The sequence below is a fragment of the Octodon degus genome, unplaced genomic scaffold (assembly GCF_000260255.1).
Source record: "Octodon degus isolate 3935 unplaced genomic scaffold, OctDeg1.0 scaffold00041, whole genome shotgun sequence".
In the NCBI taxonomy this organism is placed as follows: Eukaryota; Metazoa; Chordata; class Mammalia; order Rodentia; family Octodontidae; genus Octodon; species Octodon degus.
The window spans coordinates 13418817-13425267 of record NW_004524617.1 but is presented as its reverse complement, the minus strand read 5'-3'; the positions used below and the strand labels follow the sequence as shown (position 1 = coordinate 13425267).

The window sequence follows — 6451 nt, the reverse complement described above, 5'->3', positions numbered from 1 at the left end:
GGCGGCGCGCGCCCGCCCGGCGTCCAGGACGCGGCGACGCTGCTCGGGAGCGCGGGCCGCCGCCTCCCGGTCCCGTCCGTCTTCTCCCACCCGCCCGCCATTCTCTGTGGCCGAAGCCCGCGGACGCCTCAGCCGCTCGCTCGGTCGCCGGCCCTCTCTCTGCGATCTTCGCTTCCGTGCGGGTTTCCCCGCGGTCCGCCGCTCTCCCCAGCAGGCGGGTCTCCATCGCCAGGTACCTAGGCGTCTCGGGGCGCAGCCGAGGCTTCAGGGGATCTTAGCGCTGCCTCAGCCTCCCGCTGGGGCCTAGGCTGGCCTCACCTCTGTGAGGATTACAAAACTTTCCACAGTTCTGCCAGCCGCTTCTTCCTGTTTTGTTCTCAATTTAGGGTGTTTATTTCTTTGCTTGATGTCTGTATGCTAAAAGAAATAAATAAGCAGAAAACATTTGTGGTTCACTCAAGCACAGGGCACAGTCCAAATTTGTTCCATATGATAATGACTGATGAGGAATTCTTATGTCCTATAATTGGTGAGTCTATTTTTGTCTTAAAGTGTAGTGTTCAATTATCATTTCTTTTAGCATATTTATTTAATTCTGGGGGGAAGAAGTCAGTATGTTGTAAGAAAAAAGGAATTTTTGTTCATAGGTGGTTATAATTTCCTTTTTCTTTCTTTTATTCTTTTGGAGACAGGCTCTCCCTGTGTAATTCAAGTTGGCCTTGAACTCGCTCTGTAGCCTAGGCTGGCCTCAGGTTTTTGGTAATCCTCCTGCCTCAGCCACCCCAGTGCTGAGATTAGAGGGATGCACCACCATGCCCAGTAAAAAGGGTGATCATTTTTAAGGGGTGCTGTGGCATAAATTGTTAGCTGAAAGGTCATTGGAGCAGCAATTATTATTTTCAGCTGTTATATTGTGCATCAGTGCTGTTCCAGATATGGTTAGTGGTGGTGTGCCAATGAACTCTTCACAGAAACTGAGAATATGTATTTAGAAACTTTTATAATATTTGACTGATCAATATTATGTCTGCTACCTCCAGTAGTAAAAAAGATTCGCTTTGTACTTTTTCTACCATTTTAAAAGTTCATTTTCCTTGTAGTCTATTTTTGTTATATTTTAGAGAAATATCAGGGTACAATAGGTTGGAGCTTTTTTTAGAAGATACTTTTTCTCTGCAGATGGTTTGAACATCAAGCATGTTCTCTGGTTGTAAGAAATCAAATTTGAAAAAAAATCAAATTTGATATAAATACTATGAAAATCAAACCTTCCCCTGCTTGGCTGGCTAGCTTTTTCTTTCTTTTTTATTCCTTCGTTTCTCCCTTTCTTCTTCTTTCTCTCCTTCCCACCCTTTTTCTTTCTTTGAGACTGGTCTTGCTGTTTTGCCTAAGCTGTCTGTGCTCAAGGGATTCTCCTGTATCAGCCTCTGGAGTAGTTGGCCGTTACAGGCTCACACCAGCCTGTCTGGCCTTGAAAGGACATTTTTTTTTTTTTTTTTTTGGCGGAACTGGGGATTGAACTCAGATCCTTGCGTTTGCCAGTCAAGCGCTTATCCTACTGAGCCATCTCCCCAGGCCCTAGCCATCTCCCCGGCCCCCTTGGAAGGACATTTTGAAACATTTTTAGTCTGCTCTTGGTGATCACTTGTAGTCCCAGCTACTTGAGAGGCTGAAGCAGGAGAATGTTTGAGCCCCAGAGCTCCAGGCCCGCCTGGGCAATGTAGGAAAACCTGCTTTTAAAAACAAAGCAAAAGCTGGGTGTGATAGTGTTGCAGGGTACCCATATGCGTTGAGTTTGTATCTGCCAATGGTGAAGAATGGATTTGAGGACACGGGAAATAAATAGGAAGAAAATTTATTAGAGGAAAGCACCTGAAAGCAGGAGGTGACCTGAAGGTGGATTACCATGGTGACTTTTTGTCTAGTGGTTTTTATTCATGAAAATGTCCATGTCTCAGGACCACTCTGGGGCAAGCTGAGATCAACTTGTGGGTTACAAGCAGGAAAGTTTGGCTAGAAGTGGGTCTATAGCAACTCGGGGCATGCAGCAAGCGGACTATTGGAAATGCCGTGGACTGTAAACTTTCTATAGTTATCAGCACAAGCAGAACAAAGGCATTCTTCAGAGAGGTATGAATAGAGGTTTGGTGGTGCTGTTTATCACCTTATTTGTATCACATTCCTGAGCATGAGGGTCCCACTGCTCTAACATGGGCCTCTTACTCATGGGACCACTGGAGTCCTAGCCTTGGTCGTCGTGTTTCCATCCTGGGGCCTGATTTTTTCAGTCTTCTTGGGCCTGGCTTTTCTCTAGCTGCCTGCCCTGCCTGCTGTAATAGTAGCATACATCTATAATCCCAGCATTTAGGGAGCTGAGGCAGGAGGATCACTGTGAGTTTCTGGCCAGCCTCAGGTACATAGTAAGTTCAAGGTCAGCCTGAACTATTCTAGTAAGACCCTGTCTCAGAAAAACCAAAACAGAAAAAAAAGATATATTAGAAAAGCAGGGCTGGTGAGACAGCTCAGTAGACTAAAGGGCCTGCTTAGGCAAGCTTAGGCAAGCACAGGGACTGCGGTTGAATTAGGTTGAATCCCTGGCACCACGTTCCACACCAGCCCCGCCCCCAGGGCTGGCAGAGTGGGCCACAGAGTCCTGGCAGAGTGGCATATGCCTGTAATCCCAGTGCTGGGGAGGCTGAAAGCAGGAGGATCACCAGGAGTCCGAGCTGTGTAGTGAGACTCTGCAACAACCAAATACATAAAAAAACAAAATATGTATAAAAAAAACCACCACAAAATATAATGACTGAATTGTTCAGAAAAAGAAGATAAGGGTGCAGGCTTGGTGCTTTTATCCACAAGCCCCCAAATATAGAAAGTTACACAGGATGGAACTGTGCTTCCTTCCCATACAATAAAGCCTTGGCTGCCAGAAGGTCCAGGGTTGCAGGCATCCACACCAAGCTCAACCTGAGCCTTTCATACCTGTGGCCCAGGTGGCACTACCACGTTGTCATCAATTTGCAGCCACCAGATAAAGGAAAAGGCCCCAAGAGAGTGCACACTCTCAAACTTTTCAAAGTGCCAAGACCTTAAAAGAACACAAAACCTCTTCCCCCTGCTCTGTAAGAACCTGGTCATGTGGTAAGAAAGGGGACTGGGACATACAGATTTTAGCTGCAAGTCCTATGTCCAATTAAAACTCTATTATTAAGGGAACAAAGAACTATATTGGGGGATAATTAGCAGTGTTAGGGCTTGTATCTAAATGTTCCTGCAAGCCTCATGTGTTCATAGGCAAGACTTCAGGGAAGTGGCTGGATTAGGGGGATGAGATACTGGATTAGGTTGTGGTATTGCAGCAGTCCACTAACTGGTTTAGCACAGTTCTGCATGTGGCTGGGCGGGATCTCCCGAAGAGGGAAGCCCCACCCTGGGGTGGGTGGCCCCAGCCAGTGGGCTGTGTCCTGGATGGAATATAAAGGGAGGGAGCTGTGCAGGCTCTCTGCTCTGCTGCTCCCTTCCTGCCTTCCCTACCAGGAGCTGTCTCTCCTCTGCTGTGCAGCCCTGCTCCAAACCAGAGGACTGAGGACGGCAACTTCTCCAAAACTGTGAGCTAAAATAACCTTTCCTCCTATTTTTTTTTTTTTTTCTTTTTGAGACAGGGTCTCACTATGCTGCTCAGGCTGGCCTTGAGCTCACTTTGTAGCCCAGGCTGGCCTCGAACTCGCAGTGATCCTCTTGCTTCGGCCTCCCGACCCTTTCCTCCTTTAACTTGTGGGTTTTAGGTATTTTATCCCAGGAACAAGGAAGCAGCTGAGACAGCCAATCTTTGGTAAGTAACGTATTAAAAAACTCAGAAAAAGAAGCTAAAGAAATTAAAGACAAAAGACAAATGCAAAGAAAAAAACAGTAAGTATAAAAGCAAAAATGTTATAAAGAAAGCAAAGAAAATTTTAAAGAAAAGTAAAAATTAATTAAAAAGAATAAAAATGAGCTAATCATTTGGAAAATAATTGAGAAAAATAGGCATAATGGATAATAAGCTGGGGATATAGCTCGGCGGCATAGGGACCTACCTGTAAAGGTAAGGTCCTGAGTTTGATACCCACTACCAGAAAAAAAAAGAAAAAAAAATGCTCAGCATAATGGATAATAGTAGGAATGAAAGTGGGGACACTGAGTTGGGCGTGGTAGTGCATACCTGTAACCCCAGCCTTCAGGAGGCTGGGGCGGGAGGCTTACTGAAAGTTTGTGGCCAGCCTAGGCTACATTGTGAGACCCTGTCTCAAAACAAACCCCAGAAAATGGGGACACTGCAACAGAAGCAGTAAAGTTTCCAAAACACATAAGATAATATTATGAACCATTTTATAGAAATACATTAGAAGGGCCGGGGAGGTGGCTCAGTGGAATAAGCGCTTCCCTGCCAAGCGGGAGGGCCTGAGTTCAATCCCAGTTCCGCAAAAAGAAAAAAAAGAAATACATTAGAAAACTCAGGGAAATGGACAAAATTGTAGGAAAATATAAATTTACTAAATGAATTGAAGAGGAGACAGAAACCACAGATCATTAATGAATTAATACAATAGTAAAGAGATGATCACCTGAACATACACATAAAATACAACCAGGTCCAAGGGGTTTTGTAGCAGTTTTACTCAACTACCAAATAAACAGAAAATCCTTATCTTAACTACTGAAATAATAGTAACAACAATAATAAGAAAGAATGCTACTTAACTCGTTTAAAACTACTTTAACCGGGGTAGAAATACTGGGATAAGATCTTACAAAGAAAGAAAATTATAAGCTGTAAGAGTCACCATAGATTAACAGTTGAATACAGAAGTGTATTAAAAAAATTTCGTCAAGTGGAGTTTATCCAAGAATGCATGTGGTTGAGCTTTAGTGAAGCAAATCACTATATACACAGATTATAGGAAAAAGAAATTGAAAAATCCAAATGTGGAAACATGTCTGGCATATGGTTTTCCCCCGCTTTTCTTCCTTCATTTTTGCTGTACTGGGGATCAAAGCCAGGGTCTTGGACACGAAAGGCATAATTATACAAATTTGTGGATATACTAAGGACCATTGAGTTGTTTGTTTGTTTTTTAAGACCAGCTCTTTTTTAAAATCTTTTTGAGACTGGGTCTCACTATGAAGTTCAGGTCGGCCTTCAACTCACTTTGTAGCCAGGCTAGCCTCAAACTGCGATCCTCCTGCCTATTGCAGATGTGTATCACCGTGCCTGGCTCCTGATATTAGCTGTAGATTTGAATTGTTCTTGGTTGTTTTTTGTTTTTTAGGACCTTGAGGTACATTGTTAGGTTATTTGGACTCATTTTGTTTTTTCTTTCTTTCTTTTTTTTTTTTTTGGCGGAACCAGGGATTGAATTTAGGCCCTTGCGCTTGCTAGGCCAGCGCTTATTCTACTGAGCCATCTCCCTGGCCCCCATTTTTTTTTCTAATGTGCGAATTCACTGCTATAAACTTCCCTCATAGGATTGTTTTGTGCCCCATAGGTTCTAGTGTGTTGTACTACAATTGTCATTTGAGTGTATGAATTGTATAATTTCTTCCTTGTTTTTTTCTGTGACTTACTGATTTTTTTTTTTTTTTTTTTTGGCAGAAGCGGGGATTGAACTCAGGCCCTTGCGCTTGCCAGGCAAGCGCTTATTCTACTGAGCTAGCTCCCTGGCCCCTACTCATTGATTATTTAAGAGAATATTGTTTCATTTTCATGCATTGGTATAATGTCCTTGGTTTCTTTAGCCATTGATGTCTTAATTTCATTGCACTATGATCTGATAATATTCATGGGATAATGTTAATTCTTCTGCATTTACTTAAGCATGCTTTATGGGATGGTATGTGGTCTGTTTTGGAGAAAAATCCCATGTACTGCTGAGAAGAATGTGTATCTTGTGGTTGGGTAGAACATTCTGTAGACATCTAAGTCCGTTTGTTCAAAGGTTTGGTTCAAGTTTGATTTGTTATTTCTTTGTTGATTTTTGTCTAGGTGACCTGTCTGTGTTAGGGTGAAGTATTGAGGTCTCCCATTGTAACTATGTTGCTGTTTATCTGACTTTTCATGTCCATTAGTGTTTGTTTCATGAAGCTGGGTACACCTGCTGTTTGTTGCACATATTTTTGTAATTGTTACCTCTTCCTGTTAAGTTGTTTTCTTAACCAATATACAATGTCCTTCTTACTCCTTCTGATCAGTTTTTTAAATTTTTTAATTTATTTTTATTGAGAAATAAATATGAATGAGACAGTTTCACAGCTGATTAATAGGACAGTTCTTCTGATCAGTTTTGACTTGAAATCCACTTTGTCTGAAATTAGGTTAAGATACTCCTACTTTTTCTGGGTTGTGTGGAATATTATTTTCCATCTGTGATTTGATATTTAATATGTGAGGGTTTTTTTTTTTTTTTTTTTT

The 6451-nt window shown here is 42.5% G+C and overlaps 1 protein-coding gene across 2 annotated transcripts in view; it reads left to right on the top strand.

Annotated features, from left to right (window-relative positions):
* The first annotated feature begins 45 nt into the window (after positions 1–45).
* Positions 46–6451, top strand: part of Zfx (zinc finger protein, X-linked) — a 71539-nt gene continuing 65133 nt past the window's right edge. Inside the window, exon 1 of one of the 2 annotated variants that reach the window (XM_023715394.1) lies at positions 46–232. The gene's annotated coding sequence lies outside the window, so the exon portion shown is untranslated. Of the gene's footprint in view, positions 233–3526; positions 3612–6451 lie in introns of those variants that run through there. The other variant, XM_023715393.1, reaches the window with a different exon arrangement.